We start from the raw sequence: 24,907 nt of genomic DNA on the forward strand, positions 1-24,907 counted from the left end.
GCAGGGGTTCAGAAGCCTGGAGGGATGGCCTTTTAATGATATGCTGATGTAATTACGGCCATTGGTGGGAAACCTGCCTTCCCGCTGTCATGAAACTGATTGTCTGCGCATGCCACCTATCACACCTGCTGCCAGCATGCACGGAAAATTCCACCCTGTGATTCTGTTCTGCCCCCCACATTTTTAAACAAAAAATAAAAGTTAGGATCTATCAAGCCAGGTTCCACCCTGGGATCTGATTTGTCCAGCAGTAACATCAGCTGGGATCATAGCAGCTGTTTCCAAGATCCTTCTATGTAGAAAATGACTGTTGCTTTTGTCCACATAACAGTGACAGCAGTGTGAAGTGATTTAAACATTTCTGAGGGAAGTGTTCAGATGCTATTGAAATGCAAGTCCTATTCTGTTACATATTGACAAGTGGGCTTTGATCCATTGCCCCTCCCTTCCTCCAGTATTCTGTTGAGGGGCCGATGAATGAACTGTTTAGTGTAGAAGACCAGCTTAGATGAGGAGCAGTTAAATTATGTTAAGGAAGTAGTTGGGAACTCCTTGTTGTACTTAGTAATCAGGAAGTGGTGGATTTGGAGTAAACTATAGAAATCAGTGTGTGGTAACCCGTGATTGGATTCCATCCTGAAAGGCTTGTGTAGGTTTTAATCTTTTTCTGATCCCAAGTGAAAAATTCTACATTTTGCTGACCTAGGGAAATTCTGGGCTGTGCTTTGCAGAACAGAAATGCATTTTGCTCCGTGAAATTATAAAGGAGCTCCATAGACCCTCTTTGATGCTTAGTGTACATGGACAATATCGTGCGTCTTAGTAATAAGGAAATACTTACAGTAGGCTAAAAATAGTTGAAAGGAGAACAAAGAATTACTTACTTTTACAGCTAGATGTTTTTGGCTGCTCTGTTTATAACATGCCTCACACTTACGTAATTGTGTCTTTGGGTCAAATACATCTTCGTGGAGAGCTTTAAAAAGTAAATTTTTTCTTGTCTATATGGAATTTCCTCAGTCTGTTTTTGATCTCTGTTCTTGGCAGGAATTTCAATTTTAATATAAATGTGACTTTGTTTTGTTCTTGAAAAGTATAACAGGACTTTCAAAAAGCAATTTCAGAAGTGGACAGAAGTGTACGATGTTTGAAACAGCATTATGTGTATTTAATATTGTGTTAATTTTAAGAATTGTAGCAAGGTATAATTCAATAACTAAAACCTATGTCTTCAAGTCACAGGGTTCCACACATGATTATATTTGGTTAAAATCATTGAAAAATGTCAATTCATTCAACATTTAGATATTTCCCAAAAGAACAACAAATCTTTTTAAGAGAACATTTGCACTTTATTCTCCACTATAGTGAGATCTCAGAGTAAATATTAAACATGTGACCTATACCCAGTTAAAACAGGATCATAATTTTTTAAAAAGCTGGTTCCAATTTGTACCATGGAGTATAATAATATTAGGAGTGACAGGTTGAAACACAGCAGAAGTACAGTACCAATAATTTAAATTCAGTTCCGGAAGCTTTCCATTTTAATCTCTTGGAAAATAAAATCTACTCGAATCATAGCTTTTTTTTTTATTGCTGCATGTAGTGTTTGCAGCCCCAAATCTTTTGTCCGATCTTCCAGTGCTCACATTCTTGTGTAACTGAGTGCATTTATTTTGCACCTTTCACAACCACTCTACCAGACTTATGCCTGTAATGCACTTCAGCAATTTGCTAATATGTGCATAAGAGCAGCCTGGGGTGACTTCCAAATAGTTTAGTAGTAGCTTATAATGCTTAGGACTTCAAAAATACGTGCAAATTAGAAATCATTTAGAAAAATCATGCTGCTGAAATATTTTGGTGTCCTTTTCCATTTCATCATTCCCTGTTGTCCCTTTCCATTTCATTGCTCTTCCTCCCTCCCACTCTGTCTCAGTCCGTATCATCACTGCCTCTCCTAATCTACCCTTTATTTTTAACCACATTGCTAAATCATGGTCTATATCTCTCTGCCTCATCACTCCCTTTCCTAGTCTGTAACCTTCCATTTTGCTACCTTCTCTTTTCCCTGTCACATGCCCTTTCCATCTCACTACTCTCCCTGACGATCAAATCACTAAACTGTTATTCTCTTTCCTTCTCTTTACCAGCACGCTTATCATCTATCTGTGAGTCTGCAATTCTTTTGCTGCTCCCCTCTAAATTTCCTCACCTTGTCTGTGATAAAGCTGAAACTGAGAGCAGTGTAATAGTCTCTTTAGAAGTTAGACCTGCACTAACTTGTGGTACAGCCTATGTCTCTTCCAGTACCATTAAAATCAAAGCTGGAAGTATTTAAATAAAAATTGATTTTTTTTCTAACATTTACAAGTTGACAAACACAATGTGGTGTAAACATACATGTATATAAACCTGCATGATTTTGGAATATTTGACTTGCTCATCCTTCGAGATTGTGCGTCATGTGGTCTAGCATCACTCCTGTGGTTCCTTTTCATTAAATTGTAACATTCTTTGTTGTTTTCATAATATTTTTAATAGATTTTTTCACTCTGTGACCACCATTTTATGCCTATAAAGGCAATAATGATGAAGACCTGAGGCTGTGAAGCAGAGGGAGAGGGCCAACTTGAAGATGTACCACTGGGATAAAGGTAAGCAGCCCATTTATAACCTCAGTAATTGCCAATACTATATTCCATAACTTCCATTATAGAGTTTGACTTTTTTTACATTACATATCATACAGTAGAAAGAATATAATGTGTATATCCTAACATACATTCAAAAGCTATTGAAATACATGCACAATTAGGTTGCAGCATTTGTTTTGTTCACAACGTTGCATGTAACCCTAAGGGAAGAATTTTAATAAAGTGCGCCTTCTCTCAACATTACATATTGTTTCCACGAGCAGAGTCTGGCTGGCTTTTCTGCTGAATGTGTGGTTTGTCCTTCTGTTCTGCCTGATGGGACATAAGCTGACAACAATTTGTTGTATTGAGACCACACCTACACAACATAGACAATTTGAAAGTCATATGGAGATGCAAGATTTTGCATGATTTGTACTCCTGTTTAATCACCAGAAGCTTTTATTTTAATTTTCAGTTTTTCCATCATGTCCCTTTATTTTTCTTTCTGCTCTTTTTAAGAAGTTTACTTGGCCAGATAAGGACATGAAGGTGACTAATAATTCTGTTGTTATACAGTAACGAAGAAAAGGTTTTCTGAATTTTGTCTGCTTTTATATGTACTGACAAGTGATAATGATACTTGCAATGTAATTCCTTAGCAGGTCATGATTGCCTCTGTTCCTGAAATTGCTGACAGTGAAACCAAGGCTTGAATTTTTTGTGGCCCCCTGGCTGAAAAGTTGAGGACAAGCCCACCTCCACAAGGTGAAGCCATGGTCAAATATAATGGTCGTCATGCTGCTACTTGCCTGAAGCTGTGGTTTCCACCCCAATGTGGGAGGGTGACCCTCCTCCCAGAGCTGGCAGCCAATCAGATGACCGACCGCTCTCCAGTCTCAGCATGCCATCAGGAGGGGCGGCCACTGCTGGTACTGCAGTCTGTCCCCGATGAGGAGCCATGAAGGAGGTCAGACTGCAGGGTAAATGGGTGGCTTTTCTAAGGCCAGTCAGGCAGGCCCTGTAGAGAAGGATGGGGCCCCGTGATCAGGTGGCTGGGGCAGGAACAAGTGGGGGTGGTAATTACTGTTCAGGGCCTCCATGTGGCACAGGAATAGGGGGCACTTTCCATTGAACCTGCAGCTAGGCCATCAGAATTTACATGGCTGCCTTGCCATGTGGGGTGGGCCACTTAATTACCCCAAGAGCGAGTGGGCTGTGGGTAAGTGATGGGCACCATGCCCTCAGCCCTACTTGATTTTATGTGCTGCTCCACCCCTGCCTGCCAGCCTGCTCCCAGGAGGTGCATAAAATTTTGGCTCAAGTTGACCAGAAGGGAAAGTTTATGCAGGAACAAGTGCTATATCTGCTGAGAGGGTAACTTTGCATAGTTTTCTATTTTTAACCTTTTATTTTAATTAAATCTGTGTTAAAAATTGGGTTGTTGTAATTCAAGATACCATCAGCCATGTGATGATGTAACTGCAATACCAATCCTGGCAGTGCACTTTCCTCTGTCTCTGAATGTTGTAAAATGCTTTACAAGAAAACATTGCCCTAAGGAAGATCAGTAAATTAAGTTTGCGTAGTGCCCTATTGTAATCTTTCAGACAGGTTCGACAGGATTTTCATCTCCAGATGAGGACAAGTATAGAAGTCGTGGGTCCGAAAATTTGCACCACCTCGCCGTGCACATTTGCCATCACTGTTCTGGCAACTGACGATTTTACTCAAGAAGGGAGAGGTGAGACTCAGCAACCTGCCCAATTTTGATCTTAGGCCAATTGATGTTAATGAGCTTGTCAGCTCATCAAGGGCCAGTTTGGAATTTTGATGAGGCACATGAGTTACACAATGGATTAGGAACAATCCAAGTGAAAGGAGGCAGCGAACATTGAAGAACCAGTCATGGTCACCCATGGTGGTCACATCAAAGGGTGCATAGTTGAGAGGGGCACACAGCCATTGGCACACAGGTGGCAATCGGTGAGCAGAGTTAGCAGAGCAAGGGGTCTATGCATGCTCAGGCAGTGGTAGAGATCACGATTCTCCAAAGAATGTGAGCCATCAGGGGTGAGGGGGAGGTTCAGTAAGCATTGTGAGTACAGCTGACCACAAGCAAGGCAACAGCTGGACGTGGGATCAAAGTACTTGGAGATCGGATAGCAGTAAGGATCAACATTCTCAGGAACAGATGTTGAGACCCAGGCATGATGAGGGCAGAGAAGAAGAAGGAGGGGCAGGAAGACAATGAAGGTCATAACCTCAGCATCAAATGTATCCCCAAAGAAGAAACTTACCTGGGCATGTCAGAGAATCAGTGCCTATCTAGGTATATGACACTGAGATTTGTGCCCTTGCCACCCAGCCAGTAGTCTTGAAAATCATTGTGGCCTTGAACCTCATCTCTTGCACCTTTCAAGGATCAGTAGTGGACCTTAATGGCATCTCTCAAGCGACAGCACACATTTGCATCTTGCAGGTCACTGATGCCCTATTTGTGAGAGCTGGGCAGTACATATAAATTCAAACAGATGGGGTCTCACAGGCACTAAGGGGTGTGGAATTCGCCTGCATTATTGGATTCCAGCAAGGCATCATCAATTACAATCATGTGGCCATTAAGTTGCGAGTTAGCAGCCCATGAGATTCATCAACAGGAAAGGTTTCCATTCCCTAAATGTTCAGCTGGTCTGCAACCACAACAATAGCTTCATTCATTTGTGTGCTCACTTTCCAGGCAGCTGCCATGACGCCTTCATCCCCCAGCTGCCGAGAGTGCCACAGCTATTCATGTCACCACCGAAACTCCATGGATGGCTGCTAGAGGACAAGGGATATCCCTTGAAGAGATGGATACTCACTTCTTAATGTGACCTCAAGATAGAGGTAGAGAGGCACCTCAACCAGTCATTGGCTCACAAGCAATCGAGCAGGCCATTGGGCTTCTGAGGATGCAGCTCTGGTGCCTGAACTGGACAGGGGGCACCCTGCGGTACACTCCGGCAAGGGTTTCACGCATTGTCGTGGTCTGCTGCGCTCTTCATAACAAGGCCCTCCAGAGAGGAGTGGACCTTGAAGAGAATGAGGTGCTTCAACAACACAGTTCATCTGAAGAGAAAATGGAAGAGCAGAGAGCTGCTTAAGCTGTACAGGGAGATGGCCAGAGCTAGCTCAAGACTCCAAGCCCCTCATCAGTGAACATCTGATCCAGGCATGTTTCACTGAATCACACAATGCAGAAGAGGCCCTTCGGCCCATCGAGTCTGCACCGACACGTGAGAAACACCTGACCTACCTGCCTAATGCCATTTGCCAGCACTTGGCCCATAACCTTGAATGTTATGACGTGCCAAGTGTTCATCCAGGTACTTTTTAAAGGATGTGAGGCAACCCGCCTCCACCACTGTCCCAGGCAGCGCATTCCAGACCATCACCACCCTCTGGGTAAAAAGGTTTTTTCTCACATCCCTCCTAAACCTCCTGCCCCTCACCTTGAACTTATGTTCCCCCGTGACTGACCTTCAACTGAGGGGAACAGCTGCTCCCTATCCACCCTGTCCATGCCCCTCATAATCTTGTACACCTCGATCAGGTCGCCCCTCAGTCTTCTCTGCTCCAACGAAAACAACCCAAGTCTATCCAACCTCTCTTCATAGCTTAAATGTTTCATCCCAGGCAACAGCCTGGTGAATCTCCTCTGCACCCTCTCCAGTGCAATCACATCCTTCCTATAATGTGGTGACCAGAACTGCACACTGTATTCCAGCTGTGACCTCACCAATGTTCTATACAACTCCAACGTGATCTCCCTACTTGTGTAATCTATGCCTCGATTGATAAAGGCAAGTGTCCCATATGTCTTTTTCACCACCCCACTAACATGCCACTCCGCCTTCAGAGATCTGTGACACAAACGGCAAGGTCCCTTTGTTCCTCAGAACGTCCTAGTGTCATGCCGTTCATTGAATACTTCCTTGTCAAATTACTCCTTCCAAAGTGTATCACCTTACACTTTTCAGGGTGAAATTCCATCTGTCACTTATCTGCCCATTTTACCATCCCATCCATATCTTCCTATAGCCCAAGACACTCAACCTCACTGTGAACCACCCAGCCAATCTTTGTGTCATCTGCAAACTTATTAATCCCACCCTCCACATAGCCATCTATGTCGTTTATATAAATGACGAATAATAGGGGATCCTGCACACATCCCTGTGGTACGCCATTGGACACTGGCTTCCAGTCACTAAAGCATCCTCTTGTCATCACCCTCTGTCTCCTACAGCTAAACCAATTTTGAATCCACCTTATCAAATTACTCTGTATCCCATGTGCATTTGCCTTCTTTATAAGTCTCCCATGTGGGGCCTTGTCAAAGGCTTTGCTGAAATCCATATAAACTACATCAACTGCACTACCGTCATATACACACCTGGTCACCTCCTCAAAAAATTCAATCAAATTTGTTAGGCATGACCTCCCTCTGACATAGCCATGCTGACTATCCCTGATCAAACCTTGCCTCTCCAAGTGGAGGTAGATTCTCTCCTTCAGAATTTTCTCCAATAGTTTCCCTACCATTGGCATGAGACTCACTGGCCTGTGGTTCCCTGGCTTATCTCTACATAGCAGATCCACATTAGCTGTTCTCCAGTCCTCAGGCACCTCCCCCGTGGCCAGAGAGGAATTAAAAATTTGGGTCGGTGCCCCTGCGATCTTCTCCCTTGCCTCCTTCAGCAGTGTGGGACACAAATCATCTGGACCTGGAGGTTCGTCCACTTTTAAGCCTGCCAACACTTCCATACCTTGTCACTCCCTATATCAATTTGCTTAAGAACCTTGCAGTCTCTCTCCCCTAGTTCGATACCTTCATCTTCATTCTCTTGGATGAAGACGGATGTGAAATATTCATTCAACTCTCTAGCGATGTCATCTGGCTCCACCCATAGATTGCTCCCTTAGTCTCTTATGGGTCCTACTCTTTCCCCGGTTATCCTCTTCCCTTTGATATACTTATAGAATATCTTGGGATTTTCCCTACTTTTACCAGCCAGAGCTTTCTCATATCCCCTCTTTGCTCTCTGAATTGCTTTCTTAAACTCCACCCTGCACTTACTGTACTCCACTAATGCCTCCGCTGATTTGCTTCCCTTGTACCTGCTATTTGAATATTTCTCACCCAGCATGACTGCATGCTCTGGACTCACTTTGATCTGCCTGTGAGAACACTTCCATTGAAGACATGACCTTGAATAAATCCACTCTTATCACTGATGCATGGTGCACATTTGTTCAGTGGCCCTACTGTCTCAGTTCAAAGACCATTGCTTCCCTTCACAACTTCAAAGTTACAAAGTTCACATTTACAATTGAAATAAACTCCAATGAACCACACAGTGCTTTGACTTATGCGTGACCTCTAATCTCAGCCACTTCTAAGCAGTGCTAACTTTGTGGCCTCAGATGAGGTGGAGGCAGCCTGCTCATGTGTATCTGCTTGTGGCTGAGATGCATGTGGCAGTGGTCTTCATCACGGAGGTGCCAGTGGGAGCACCTCCAGAAACAGCTGCACTGGCGTCAATATGGGATAAACTTCATCAAAGGGCCCTGCGGCATAGATGGTCCCGCAGTTGTTAATCTCTTCTCTTCAATGTAAATGTACCAATCATACACAAGGATTGGTGAAACAATAATATGGGTTCTTTGTTTGAAGGTAAGACTATATATTTATTTGAAGGTAAGAATGTAAAACTACCTGAACCATGGGCAAACTGACATAGTGTAAATAAGGCCAAGGAATTAAATGCGTGGCTGAAAAATTGGTGTGGGAGGAATGGGTTTCAGTTCATGGGACACTGGCTGCAGTACTGGGGTAGAAGGGAGCTGTTCCGACAGGACAGGCTTCACTTGAACCATGCTGGGACCAGTGTCCTGGTGAATAGAATAACTAGGGCTGTAGAGAGGGCTTTAAAGTAAATAGAGTGGGGGAGGGTTCTGAAGAGGGGACATGTAAGCTTACAAAGCAAAAGGATATGGCAGCATTGCAGGTCAGCTGTTTAGGTAATGATACCCAGAGTGTGACAGGAAGGGACAGAGCATACAAACAAAAAAAAAGCAGCAAATAGGATCAAAGGGGGAAAAATGGTAAAAAGGCAAAATTAATGGCTCTTTACTTAAATGTGTGTAGTATTCAGAACAAAATAAATGAACTAACGGTGTAATTAGAGGTTAATGGGTATGCTCTTATAGCCATTACGGAGACATGGTTACAAGGAGATCAAAGCTGGGAACTAAATATTCAGGGGTATGAGACTTTTTGAAAGGACAGACAGGAAGGAAAGGGTGGTGGGGTACTTTGTTAGTTCAAGATGGAATAAGTACAATAGCAAGAAATGATCTTGGATTGGAAGATGTAGAATCCATTTGGGTAGAGGTAAGAAATAACAAGGGGAAGAAGACACTGGTGGGAGTAGTCTTATGGCCCCCTAAAATTAGCTATTCTGTAGGATAGAGAATAAATCAGGATAAAATGAGGGCATGTAAAAAAGGCAGTACATTAATCATGGATGACTTTAATCTTCATGTAGATTGGGAAAATCAAATTGGCAGAGGTAGCCATGAGCAAGAATTCATAGAGTGCATTCTGGACAGTTTCCTAGAACAATATGTTGTGGATCCAACCACGGATCAGGTAATTTTGGATCTGGTAATGTGTAATGAGGCAGGTTTAATAAATGATCTCAGTGTAAAAGATCCCCTCGGAAGCAGTGACCACCACATGGTTGAATTTAACATACAGTTTGAGTGTGAGAAACTTGGGTCGGAAACAACTGTGCTAAACTTAAATAATGGTAATTACAAAGGAATGAGGGCAGAGTTGACTGGGAGTGGACTGGGAAAGGTGTTTAGCAGAAAAGACGGTTGATGAGCAATGGCAAATGTTTAAGAAAGTTGTTCATGACTCACAATAAAGATATATCCCAGTGAGGAAGAAGGATTCTAGGAAGGAGATAAACCAACCATGGTTAACCAAGGAAGTTAAGGATAGTATCAAATTGAAAGAAAAAACATACAATATGGCAAAAATTAGTGCTAAGCCAGAGGATTGGGAAAGGTTTTTAAAACCATTAAAAGATGACCAAAAAAATAATAAAGAGGGAGAAAATAAACTTTGAGGGTAAACTAGCAAGTAATATAACAACAGACAGTAAGAGCTTCTTTAAATATATAAAAAGGGAGAGAGAGACCAAAATGAACATAGGCCCTTAGAGAATGAGGCTGGGGAAATAATATTGGGGAACCAGGAAATGGAAGAGGAATTGAATAAATACTTTGCATCAGTCTTCATGGTAGAGGACACTAATAGCATTCCAAAATTACTAAATAGTCATGGGGCAAAACGGGGGGGGGGGGGGGGGGGGGGGGGGCGGCGGTGGTGGGAAATAATTACACTATCACTAGAGAAAAAGTACTAGGGAAACTAATGGGGCTAAAGGTTGATAACTCTCCTGGATCTGATGCGTTGCATCCTAGGATATTAAAGGAAGTAGCTACAGAAATAGTGGATGCACTGGTAATAATCTTCCAAGAATCCTTAGATTCTGGAAAAGTCCCAGAGGATTGGAAAACTGTCAATGTAATGCCCTTATTCAAAAAGGGAGGGAAACCAAAAAAACGGGTAACTATAGGCCAGTTAGCTTAACATCCATAATTGGGAAAATGTTAGAGTCTATTATAAAGGATGTAATAGCAGAGCATTTAGAAATACATAATATAATCAAGCAGAGTCAGCATGGCTTCATGAACGGGAAATCATGCCTGACAAATTTATTAGAAATCTTTGAGGAGGTAACAAGCAGGATAGATAAAGGGGAATCTTTAGATGTAATATATTTAGATTTCCAAAAGGCATTCGATAAGGTACCACACATAAGGATACTAATAAGATAAGAACCCATGGTGTTGGGGGTAGTATATTTGCATGAATCGAGGATTGGCTATAGAAGACAGAGAGTTGGGATAAGGGGGGCATTTTCAGGATGGCAACCTGAAACTAGTGGAGTGCACATGGATCAGTGCTGGGGCCACAATTATTTACAATATATATTAATGACTTGGATGATGGAAGTGAATGTACTATTGCCAAGTTTGCGGATGACACAAAAATAGGTGGGAAGGCCAGTGGTGAAGATGACACAAAGAGTCTACAAAGGGATATAGACAAGTTAAGTGAGTGGCCAAAAACTTGGCAGATGGAATATAATGTGGGAAAATGTGAGATTATACACTTTGGCAGGAAGAACAGAGGAGCTGAATATTATTTAAATGGAGAAAGACTGTAGAAAGCTGCAGCGCAGAGGGATTTGGGGGTCCGCATGCATGAATCACAAAAGATAGCGTACAAATTCAGCAGGTAATAGGGAAAGCAAATGGACTGTTGGCCATTATTCCAAAGAGAATGGAATATAAAAATAGGGAAAGCTTGCTAAAACCATACAAGGCACTAGTTAGACTATACCTAGAATACTGTGAATAGTTTTGGTCCCCTTATCTAAGGAAAGAAATACTGGCATTGGAGGCAGACTAGAGAAGGTTCACTAGGTTGGTCCTGGGGATGGAGGGATTTTCTTATGAGGAGAGATTGAGTAGTTTGGGCTTGTACTCATTGGAGTTTAGAAGAGTGAGAGGCAACCTTATTAAAACATATAAGATTCTTAGGGGGCTTGACAGGGTAGATGCTCCCTTGTGGGAGAGTCTCGGGCCAAAGGGTAAGGGGTCACCCATTTAAGACAGAAATGAGGAGGAATTTCTTCTCTCAGAGGTTAGTGAATCTGTGGAATTCTTTACCGCAGAGGGCTATAGAGACTGGGTCATCAAGTATATTCAAGGCTGAGATAGACAGATTTTTAATCAGTAAGAGAATCAAGGGTTATGGAGAAAAGGCAGGAAAGTGGAGATGAGGATTATCAGATCAGCCATAATCTCATTGATTGACGGAGCAGACTTCTGCTCCTATTTCTTTTGGTCTTATGGTCCTATGGATAGAGTTAACTGGGAGACTAAGTATTGTGCATCTCATCTCTACTCCAGCTACTTGCAGACTGACTACAAGCTATGGGACTAATGCATCATATCCTGTCAAGACAATAATGCTTGACAGTCATTTAAGATACGCTGCTTTAAAGGTGCATATCATCATATCACAATATCAGTCAGAGGGGTCAAGAGGGCTAATGATGACTCCCTGTGAGTGGTGGCACCCTCATCCTCATTGGTGACTGCCGCAGTCAGCCCTTGGATGGTGTTCTGGATCGCTGGAGGGGACTATCAACTGGAACACAACTGGCTTCCACTCTGTGTCTCTTTGTGCAATCAGCGCCACTGACTGGTCCATGCTACTGATCATGACATACACCCTTTGAGCATCAGTGTGCAGTTCCTGTATCCATTCACAGTGCTGCCACATGGCTCTCCATGAGGTTGGCCACTCTCAGTGGAGGGGCTCATGCACTCAAAACTTGAGTGATGGTGGTGCACATGAGCTGAATTAATTCCACCCTTCTCAGCCCATGATCTCGCACTATTCAGGGAACTCCAACATGTGGGTACAAGTCTGTCACTGCTAGTCAAAATAGAGCCACAGACGGAGACAGAAAATATTGTTCTAGCATTGAAACTTTTTTCAGATAAAGTTGCAATTTCTAAATTGTCCCACTATTGCTTAGCTTAAAAAGTTACTACAATTGTCACAGAAGATCAATTTCTGCAGTCAAACTTTTCAAAGGAAAAGCAGGAAGATGATAAAATAACCTGTTTTAGTTCTCAGTGGGTAAATACCTTTTATACTTGTGTAAAAGTCAATTTTTTGAGACCAATTTTTTACAAGGGTAATGTTATTAAGGATTGACATGATTTGGGCCCAAAAAATACCATCGCAATGGAAGAAAGTAAAAAACAACAGCACTAAATAACTCATTAATTCTCCAACATGTATTTATTTTCTAACATTGCAAACTATACATTTCATCCAACATAATATAAATATGTATCATAATGAATTAACTGCGACACTTCAAGTTGAAATCCTTCTGATTACCATGGGGAGAACACACACCTAGAAGTGCTCAGTGCTACCTATGCAGGCGGGGGGAGGAGGGAGAGTTGGGGCTTGCGCTCTTTCGCGTATGTGCAGAAATCTCCCTGAGGCTCTCAGTGCCTCAGGGAGATTAAGTTCAGTGAAAATAATGCTTAAAAATAAAAAATAATATTCAGACATATCCCTCATGTGACAGTGTCACATGAGCTGGGACATGTTTATGAAGTTTAATAAAATTTTAAAATTAATTAATAAACTCTTCATGAAACCTCATCCCGCCCGTGGATGAGGTTTCGTGGGAAATGCGAAGGCCACCTGGGCACCTTAAGGTTGGACGAGCAGCCTCGACAATTGCTTTATTTAATGGCCTTAACAGGTCTATGATAGTTCGGCAGGCACGCAGCCAACTCTGGCGTGCGCCCACCGAACAGAAGATCATAATAATGTGCAGTGATGTCAGGACACACGCCTGACATCACCGCGCGTCATTGTACGCGTCGGCGTGCAGGGCCCGCCCCCGCACGCCGACCAGAAGATTCTTCTCCATGTGAGTCACTGAATAATTCATCCCAATAGCATGGTTGAATAATATTATCATATGGTCTTCCTTAATTGTCTTCATCATCATCATCATTGGTATCATTGGAATCATCATTCCACAAGTAATTGTCCTTGGTACCATCCAACGCATTTACTATTCTACATTTTGGAACTGATTTTTTGACAATATTCATTCCACACATCTATGATCCATTGATACAATGGTGCTCATGAGGATATTCATACACTCCCGCCCTTAGTGAATGTTCATCATCTTCCAACATCCAATTGTTCTATGTCTTTTAGATACTGCCCTTGAGAGGTTTATACACATTTGCAAGAGCTGAACAACACTCATGAGACTGCCAGGAATAACTGCCACATCAGTGTTTGTTGATCTCACTTAATGGAAAACACCGTTGACAAGGTGAGATTTGAACATGCCCCGGACAAGCAAACTTTTTCTTTGCATAGTCCTCCTGGTCTCAAATTCTGCACTTTGTTGATCCATTTCTTGCAACTGCCTTCATCTATCCAGCCTTTCTTATGAAAAGGGGCAACAAAGCCTTTCTGAAATTTAGCTTTGGGGAGAGTCTGCAAAAGCCCTGACAACATTCCACAGCAGTACTACTTATTGTCCAATACTAGCTGTGCCCATAGCCAAGCTGTTCCAGTACAGCTACAACACTGGAATCTACTCAGCAATGTGGAAAATTACCCTGTCCACAAAAAGCAGGAAAATTCCAACCTCTCCCATCAGCTTCCTGTCAACTATCAGCAAAGTGATGGATGAGGTCATCAACAGGGAAGTCAAGTGGCACTTATACAACAGTAACCTGCTTTCTGATGCTCAGTTTGGGTTCCGCCAGTGCCATTCAGCTCCTGACCTCATTACAGCCTCGTTCCAAACATGGACAAAAGAGCTGAATTCCAGAGGTGAAATGACAGTGACAACCCTTGACATCAAGGCAGCATTCAACCGAGCCTGACGTCAAGGAGTCTTAGCAAAATTGAAGTCAATGGGAATCAGGGGAAAACTCTCCACTGGTTGGAGTCATACCTAGCACAAAGGAAGGTGTTTATGGTTTTGGAGGCCAATCATCTTGGCCCCAGGACATTGCTGCAGGAGTCCCTCAGGGCAGTGTCCTAGGCCAAACCATCTTCAGCTGCTTCATCAATGCCTCTTATCATAAGATCACAAGTGAGGTACTCGCTGATGATTGTGCAATGTTCAGTACCATTCCGAGCTCCTCAGATACTTAAGCAGCCCTTGTCTGTGTGCAGCAAGACCTGGACAACATTCAGGCTTGGCGTAATGTGTGGCAAGTAACATTCATGCCACACAAGTGCCAGGCAATGGCCATGTCTAACAAGAGAGAATCTAAGCATCTCCCCTTGACAATCAATGGTATTACCATTGCTGAATCCCCCACTATTAACACCCTTGGGGTTACCATAGACCAGAAACTGAATTGGACCAGCCATATAAATACTGTGGCTAAAAGAGCAGGTGAGGGGCTGGGAATTCTGCAGAGAGTAACGCATTTCCTGACTCCCCAAAGCCTGGAAAGTGATGAAATGCTCTCCATGTGCTCTCGAAAAACACAGAAGAAGCTTGACACTATGCGGGCCAAAGCTTGACACCTTAAACATTCACTCCCTCCACCACCAACGCAAAATGGTAGCAATGTGTACCATACACAAAATGCACTGCAATAACTCACCAAGGCTTCTTCGACAGCACCTGGCAAACCCCTGCCCTCTACCACCTAGAAGAACAAGGGCAGCAGATGCATGGGAACATCACCATTCTGACTTGGAACTTTATTGCCCTTCCTTCACTGTTGCTGGATCAAAATTCTGGAGCTCCCTTCCAAACAGCACTGTGGATGTATCTACACCACGAAGACTGTAAACAGTTCAAGAAGGTGGCTCACCAGTATCTTTCCAAGGGCAGTTAGGGATGGAAAACAAATGTTGCCCACACCCTGTGAAAGAATTTTTAAAATGTTTTGCACTTGAATACTACCATTGGCTCTAATTTTGTGGCATCTGACATACAAGATGAAACCGCTGTGAACTCAGGGCCAGTCATTTTTACAAGGATAGTTTTTTCACCAATTGATGAGCATTTTTCTCCCTATGTCAGATGACAAAACAATGGAATTTGATGATTTTATCATCATGTTCATGTGGTAGATGCTGTGAAATTTTTCTTTTCTGACAGAGATTTAAATCGTGCCTTTTCGTGAATCTTGTGTACCACCTGGCACTGACCTTAAATTCTGAAATATCATCTTTCTTCGCTTCTCTGAGGGTATAGAGTCATATGGCTCCACGGATGATGATATGACCATTTTGCCGATGCATGTTAACCCTTTCTGCCACTTTTTTCTCCAGATAAAGCCATTTGCTTAGTCTTCCTCTGATGGTGCATTTATCCTTCAGAATCTTTTTCAGTTTATTGTATATCTTTCTTCGGTCTTTAATTATTTTCTACAAACTCTCTTGCTGCTGCACCATTGTTAGTCTTCTCAGCGAATGTTACAACTTTCATTTTAAATTGAGCTGTGTATTTTTTATTCTTTCTGGAAGGCATCTGTCTCGAGGATGTTAATCTTGTCGATTGGCTGGGAGGTTGCTGCTAGAATTAGAATGAAAGGTTCCCGCATGTACCTTCAAATTAATGAGCAGTAGTAATGACCATAACGTGGTTTGATCCCTAAAAACCTAGGGCCAATTTTTAAACAAGGTATATGAAAAATTTTGTCTTTTAGGCCAAAAGTCTCAGTGTTGAATTTACATGAGATCAGGTGTAGATAGCATGATGCAGCATAGTAAAGTCCCATAGACTAGCAAGGTTCAAGTTTTGTGTCCTTTGAGTTGGTCTCAACTAGCTAAAAGCAACTCCACTAATTAATAAGTCTGGAATTAATAAAAATGCTACTCTCAGTAATGGTGACCATGAAACTAGGGTTGTCACAAAAACCCAGCTAGTCTATTAATGTCCTTTAGGGAAGGAAATCTGTCATCCTTACCTGGTCTGGACTACATGTGATTGCAGACCCAAACCAAAGTCATAACTGCCCTCTGAAAGCAAGCCATTCAGTTGTACTAAACTGCTGCAGAGAAGTTAAAAAGAAATAACACAGGACAGACCACATGGCATCGACCAAGGCACTGGAAACAACAGCACACCCTAACCAGTCAACCCTGCAAAGTCTTCCTAGTTAACAAGGATCTTGGGATCTTGTCCCAAAATTGGGGGAGTTGTCCCACAGACTGGTCAAGCAACAGCTTGAGATAACCATACTCACCAAATGATCCCTGGCAGCCAATATTTCAGACTCCCCCATCACCATCCCTTCCCCATTGGCAAGACAGACCCACCCGAAGTGGCGGTGGCACAGTGGTATACTGCTGAGAGGGAGTTGCCCTGGGAATCCTGAATATTGACTTCGGATCCCACGAAGTCTCATGATATCAGGTCAAATATGAGCAAGGAAACCGCCTGCTGATTACCATCCACTGTCTCCCCTCAGTTGATCACAGAATCACAAAATTGTCACAGCACAGAAAGAGGCCATTCGCTCTGTTGTGTCTGCACCAGCTCTCTGCATGAGCAACTCACAGTGCATTGCCCCGCTTCTCCCCATAATCTTGCACATCCTTCCTTTTCAGATAATATTCTAGTTCCTGCTTGAATGCGTCTATCAAACCTGCTTCCACTAGACTCTCAAGCAGCGCATTTCAGATCTTAACCAATTGCTGGATTGAAAAGTTTCCCCTTATGTATGCTTCTCTTGCCAATTAACTTAAATTTGTGCCCTTTCATTCTTGATTCTTCTACCAGTGGGTACAGGTTTTCCCTCTCTAATCTGCCCAGATCCCTCATGATTTTGAATACTTCTATCAAATCTCCTCTCAAACCTCTCTTCTCCAAGGAAAACAGTCCCAACTTCTCCAATCTATTTACATAACTGAAGTTCCTCATCCCTGGAACTATTCTTGTGAATCCTCTCTGCATTCTCTCTAATACCGTCACATCTTTTCTCAATTGTGACACCCAGAACTGGATGCCAAACTCCAGCTGAGGCTGAATCAGTGTGTATCAATACTCCTCTATGTTTCACACCACTTGGAATCAGCTTCAAGGGTAGCAAGGGCCCAGGATGTACCCTGTGTGGGAGATTTCAATGTTCATCGTTAAGAGTAGCTCAGTAGCACCGCCATTGACTGAGCTGGTTGAGTCCTGAAGGACAGATCTGCCAGTCTGGACCTGCAGCAGGTGTTGAAGGAGCTAACAAGAGCAAAAAACCTACTTAATCTTGCTCTCTCCAATCTACCAGCAGTTGCATCTGTCCATGACAGTATTTTTTGCTTTATTCTTGTGGCTATCGCTGGCAAGGCCAGGATTTGTTACCCAAACCTAATTGCCCTTGAACTGAGTGGTTTGCTAGGCCATTTCAGGGGGCAGTTTAGGGTAAACCACATTGCTGTGGATCTTGAGTCATTTGTAGACCAGACTAGGTAAGGTTGGCAGATTAGTGAACCAGATTGGTTTTTACAACAACTGATGATGGTTTCATAGCACAATTACTGCTGCTAGCTTACAATTCCAGATTTTATTAATTGGATTTAAATTCCACCAGCTACCAGAACCCATATTCCCCAGAAAATTAGCCTGGGCTTTTGGATTACTAGTCCAGTGACATTACCACTATACCACCATCTCTCCCTATTGATAGGAGTCATTCACCTTACCGACTCTGTAGAGGCAAAGTCCTGCCTTCACACCAAGGATATCCATTGTATCATGTGGCACTACCACTGTGCTAAATGGGATAGATTCAAAACAGATCCAGCAGCTCAAAACTGGGTATCCACAAGGCACTGAGAGGAACAGCAGCAGCAGAATTGTATTCAACCACAATCTGTAACCTTAGACTATCCCTTACTCCTACCATTGCGTAAAGCCAGGGGATTATCCCTGGCTCAATGAGGATTGCAGGAAGGCATGTCAGGAGCAGCACCAGGCGTACCTAAAATGAGGTGCCAACCTGGTGAAGCTACAACATCACAGATGCCAGTCTTCAACCAATTCGATTCGCTCCACATGATATCAAGAAACAGCTGAAGGCAGTGGTTACAGCAAAGGCTCTGGGCTCTACAACACTACAGCAATCGTACCAAAAACTTGTGCTCCAGATCTAGCTGCATCCCTAGCCAAGCTGTTCCAGTACAGCGACAACACTCGCATCAACCTGACAATGAGGGAAATTGCCCATGTATATCCTGTCCTCAAAAAACAGGACAAATTCAATCTGAACATTTAGCACCCCATCAGCCTGCAATCATCAGCTAAGTGATGGAAGGTCAAGTCAACAGTGCTATCAAATGACATTTAAATAGTTGAACATGCTCACTGATGCCCAGCTTGGATTCTACCATGGCCACTCAGCTACTGACCTCATTTCAGAGTTGGTCCAAACACTGAAAAAAGAGCTGAACTCAAGAAATGAAGTAAGATTAACTGCCCTTGACATCACGGCAGTTTTTGACTGATTTGGCAACAAGGAGCCCTAGAAAAACTAAAGTCAATGGGAATCAGGGAAAACTCGCAAATGGAGTCATTCCTCTCACAAAGGAAGATGGTTGTGCTTGTTGGAGCCAATCATCTCACCCCAAAGACATTGCTACAGGAGCTCCTCAGGATAGTTTTCTAGGTTCATCCGTCTTCAGATGCTTCATCGACGATTTGCCTTCCACATAAGGTCAAAAGTGGGGATGTTCGCTGATGGTTACACAGTGCTCAGTAACATTCACGACTCCTCAAATACAGAAGCAGTCGGTGTCCGTAATGCAGCACAACTGGGAGAATATTCAGTCTTGGACTGATATGTGCAAGTAACATTCATGCCACACAGTGATAGGCAATGACCATTTCCAACAAGAGTGGATCTAACCACTGTCCCTTAATATTCAATAGCATTATCATCACTGAATCCCCATCATCAATATACTGGGTAGCCATTGGCTGGAAACTTAACTGGACCAGCCACATAAATGCTGTGGCTACAAGAGTTGGTTAGAGCTAGGAAATCTGTGGCGAGTAACTTCCATCGTGACTCCCCAAAGCTTGTCCATCATCTACAAAGCATAAATCAAGATTATGATGGAATATTCTCCAATTGCCTGGATGAGTGCAATCCCAACAACACACAAGAAGCTGAACACCATCCTGAACAAAGCAGTCCGCTTTATCAGCATCCCATTCACCAGTTTAAACATTCACTGTCTCCACCATTGGTGCAGCTGTGTTTACCATATAGAAGAAGCACCGCAGCAACTCAACAAGCTTCCTTCAACAGCACCTTCTAAACCTGCAACCCCTAGCACCTAGAAAGACAAGGGCAGCAAATGCATAGGAACACCGCCACCTGCAAGCTCCCCTCCAAGCCACATACTGTCCTGATTTGGAAATATGTTTCTATTCCTTTACTTTCACAGGGCCAGAAACCTGGAAGCTCCTTCTTTAACAGCACTGTGGGCATACCTACACTAGTTGGTCTGCGGTAATTAGGGATGGGCAACAAATGCTGGTGCTACCAGCATAGCTCACATCCCATGAAAAGAATTTTAAAAAGCACAATGATTAACCTTAGTGCCTCTAGGTAATCAGAAATCAACATGGCTTCCCTCTTCTGATCACAATTTTGCAATCCCTAGCACAAACCAAAATTTGAAATGGGCTAAGTTAACCTTTAGGGAAAAATTACCTGTAGACGTCCAGCAGCCAGCTCATGGAATTTTTTTTTAAAATTTCATTCACGGGATGTGGGCTTTGCTGGCTGGGCCATCATTTATTGCCCATCCCTAGTTGTCCTTGAGAAGGTGGTGGTGACCTGCCTTCTTGAACCACTGCAGTCCATGTGGTGCAGGTACACCCACAGTGATGTTAGGAAGGAAGTTCCAGGATTTTGACCCAGCGACAGTGAAGGAACAGCGATATATTTCCAAGTCAGGCTGGTGAGTGACTCTCTCAGTAGCCAGGGCCTGCCTGCATTTCCCAGGCTTACGGCAACTTAACTTACCTCTCTTTGACGGCATCTTGCCATTGAGGCGCCCTCTCTGATTAGATCGTCAACTTTAGAGTCCTTAATTGAATGGCAGTGGCATCTTAATTGGCCACCATTGCAATATGCTGCCTAGACCCTGCTGTTCACCAAAACAGGGTTGGCTCCCGCTTTTTGCCCCGGCAGCAGATTCATGGTCACCCACAAAATGCAATGCAAAAACTGAGAGAAAGCAAAATGGAGGAAACAACAACAACTTGTATTATATGGTACCTTTAACATAATAAAAATTCCAAAGGCACTTTACAGGAGCATTACAAAACAAAATTTGATGCTGAGCCCCTTAGGAGAAATTAAGTCGGGTGATCAAAAGCTTCATCAAAGAGATAGGTTTTAAGAAGTGTCTTGCGGAGGAAAGAGCAGTAGACAGGCAGAGAGGTTTATGGGGGGAATTCAAGAGCTTAAGGCCTTGGCAGTTGAAAATAAAATTGGGGATGCTCAGCAGACCAACACTGAAGGAGTGCAGATATCATGGAGGGCTGGAGGAGATTACAGAAATTGGGGGATGCAAGGACATGGCAATTTTGAAAACAAGATGAGAATTTTAAAATCAAGGTATTGTTTAACTGGATGCATGCAAGGGCAAAATGAACAAGGAGATAGAAGGAAAACCAGCAGCAAAGTAAAAGATTCTCCTGTAAAAAGAGAAGCTAAGTGAAACTGAAACAAAATCGAAGGAACTGAACATGAAACAGAAAAGACTAAGCAAATTTATTTCCTTTATTATGTACACATGTCCTGTTTTCTTCTTGGCTCCTCTACATGCACACACCTTGGATCTAAATTTCTAACAGTTTGTTTCCAGACTTGTGTTTTTATAATGATATAAAGATGCCAATCACTCATAAGGGATTGTGTAAACACGTTGTGGGTTCATTTATTTAGATTAGGCACAGAAGAGCAGCTATACAAAGGTAGAAGGCTTGAAGACCTCAGCAGTAGGGCTGTGGGTGCTGTGTTCTGCTCATTGGCCAAAGTGAAACTGAGACTGGATCACACGACACACTTCCCTTCTTGTGATGGCATGCTGCTGTCCTTTAAAGCCCTATTCCAACATCGCCCTTTCTTTTTAAAGGTACTTTCCCCTCTTTCAAAGAAGTAGGACTTTTTACAATACATGTTCCTGTTTTAATAACATTACAAAAGTGTATAGGACTGGCGAATCTATGAGACTCCAAAGCGTAGAGGTAATCTGCTGGTATGCCCAGATTTTGTAATGGTAACCTTGTCTGCAGATTTCTTTAATTGCTCACATTGTTCTGTGGGATTGCCATTCTTGGATGTTGTTCCTAGTTGCATTTGGAATCTAGTCCTCAATGCATTCGGAATGCACGATGCTCGAGGAGCTGGAATGGATCTGATTTGTCTTCGGTTATGCCTCGCTGTTGCACCTTTGTGTGTAATGATTTCATAGGACTACGGTTCCGAACTAATCCTTGGCTGGTTGCCACACACCATCCATGGGATTGTGGATGTGAACTTGTCCCAACTCTAAACTTGGTAGTCCGGTATCCACATTTTTATTGTGCACGTTGGACATCTTCTCTTCCAGTTTTAAAAGTTGCTCCCTAGTTTTTGAGAGAGTAGAATGCATAAGAGTAGGTAAATTGGCATGCACTGGTATGCTGAATGTGAGCTTTGCTGGTGATGGAATAATTGCACTTAAATACGTTGCTCTCAGATGTAACATTGCAAAGTATAGATCTTGCTTGGTCTGTCTCCATTTGAGAATTAGGGATTTCACCGTGCATATCGTATGTTCAGCTAGGCTGTTAGATATAAGATAATGAGGAGAAGAAGTAGTGAGATTGATACCCCACTTCTCACACATATCCTGAAATGGCTTACCAATAAATTGTGGACTATTTTCTGTAGTGACCTCTCTAGACACATCAAATAAACTGAAAATAGCACTTAGAGTATGCATGACGATTGTATTTGACGTCTTGTGCAATTGTCGAATAATAGGACACTTGGTAAAGTAGTCGACGATGACGATGATGTCAATGCCATGGACGTGAAAGAAGTCAGATGCGATTTTGGACCAAGGATGGGTAGAACTTCATGTGGAATCAGTGGTTCTTTGTGTTGAATTGGAGTATGCTCTTGACATGCCTCACACTTCTTGATGATGGCTTCAGTGTCATTGTTCATACCTGGCCAACAGACTGTCTCTCTTGCAAGTCTTCTCATCTATTCCCATATGTGAATGACTTAAGTTGTTGAAGAATATCAGGTCGCAAAGATTCGGTATGATGACCTATCTGCCTATCAAAATGACTTCCCTGGAGATGCCTAGCTCGTCCCAGTAAGGCCAAAATGGTCTCAGCTGTTCGTGGGCATGCTGAATTGAATCAGCCTATCCTTCAACGATATTTTTCCACAGTTTTTGTAGTGTGGAATCTTTCACCATTTCTTCTTGTAGCTGCTGGCATTTGCATTGCGCAACATATACCAGATCTATTTGGAGAACATTTTCAAGTTCAATGTCAATGAAGTCAACTTCTAGATCCAAAGATATATATTCTGTTTTCACTGGGTTAGGCAATCTGCTAAGTGTATCGAATGTGATCACTAAGTTATCAGTCTTGTAACTAATCCCACAGTTATAGCCTTGACTCTTTATTAAGAGATGTTGCAATCTTCGCAGTACACAATGGTTTTCACCAGACTTGCAGTCTGCCTCTACCACAAATCTTTTGCCAAATAGATAGGTATGAAAACACGATTCCAAACACTAAAGCTAATGTTTCCCACTTGTTTTAGGAGTAGTTGGATTGTGTTACAGACATAGATTTTGAAGCAAATGCAACCAGTTTGTCCTTTTGTAGTATGCATGCTCCCAGACCTTTCTGTGATGCATCTACCTCCAGGGTAGTTGTCTCACTAGGATCATAAAATTGTAATGTTGATGCTTCTGATAATGACTATTTCAATACTTTGAAGAGGTATTGGTGATCTTTGTGCCACAGGAAAGGCACATCATTTCTCAACAATTCCCTTAGTGAGGATGATTTTTGAGCAGAATTTAGAACGTATGAGACAAGAAGTTAAAGGGACTTAAACATCTTTGAAGATCGTCCTTATTTTGAGGAGTTGGCATGTCTTTAATATCATCTATTTTACTTGGATTGGGACATATGCTAGCATTGGAATAAATCGAACTGAAGAAATTGATCTGCTGCATGTTGATGGCACATTTCAGACTGTTGAGCACCAAGCCTTTGTAACGTGCTGCTTGCATCGATAAGTGCAGATTGTGGTCATGTTCTTCCTTTGTTCTTCCCACAACAGCAATGTCATCAGCGGTACAGATGCATCTTGGCACAGTGCATGTAATGTGGTCCACATAAGTTTGAAAGAGAAAGCCTGAAAGAAAATAATTGAAAACAGCATATTCCAAACAGGGTGCGAAATATAGTAAGCTCTTGGGACTTCTCAGTGAGATGTACCAACCAGTAACCATGTTTGGAATCAAGCTTCGAGAAGAACTTTGCACCTGCAAATCTTGGATTTAACTATTATAATGTTGGTATTTTGGAAGGACAATGTTTCAAAGCTGAATTTGAACATCGTGGATCGAGGCATACTCTCAATGATCCATCCTTCTTCATAACACACGTAATTGAACTGCACCAGCCTGTGTGCTCTTGTATCCTTCTAATGATTCAGTTTTTCTCCATTTTGTTTAGGTCGACCTTTAGTTTGTCTTGTAAGTGGATGCTGCACTTACGTGGTGGATCAATTGATGGACTTGCATTCTCCTGCAAGTGTAATATTGCAGCTCCCTTGAAACTGCCAATTTTGTCAAAACATTCTGGATATTTTGATGTTAGGTCTTGAACTAAGGTGCTAGGAGTAGTTTCTGAGATTGGCCTGCTTTGTAAGGTCTGACTAATTCCATGAATTGTTATTAGTGTGAGGTCAACGCATGCTGGTAGACCTATAATCTCCATGTCTTTAGTCTCCATGATGTAGAACACCTATGAAACCCAGGAGGACTGATTGCATTGCACACCAGGACTATGGATCCTGTGCATGGAATTAGTGAACAGTTGTACACCAAAGGTTTTGCAGTAGTAGGTTTCGTCATGGCCTTCCATGTCTGTGAATATATGTCTTTTAGAATCCACAGAGGTCATATGTTGCCATTTTCCCCTCTGTGAATAATGGCTAATAATGAGTAGTTGCCAATTTTCTTAGGGCAGATAATTTGAATCTTGGCAAACACTTTGGATGGTGTGATACTCAAGAAGCTTGACACCATCCAGGACAAAGCAACCTGCTTGATTGGTACCACATCCACAAACATTCAGTCCCTCCATCGCCTTCGCACAATAGCAGCAGTGTGTACCATCTACAAGATTCACTGCAGGAATTCACCAAGGCTCCTTCATCTGCGCCTTCCAAACCCATGACCATTACCACCTAGAAGGACAAGGGCAGCAGATAGATGGGAACATCACCACCTAAAAGTTCCCCTCCAAGTC

This window comes from Carcharodon carcharias, chromosome 8 (genome assembly GCF_017639515.1).
Source record: "Carcharodon carcharias isolate sCarCar2 chromosome 8, sCarCar2.pri, whole genome shotgun sequence".
NCBI classification, from domain to species: Eukaryota; Metazoa; Chordata; class Chondrichthyes; order Lamniformes; family Lamnidae; genus Carcharodon; species Carcharodon carcharias.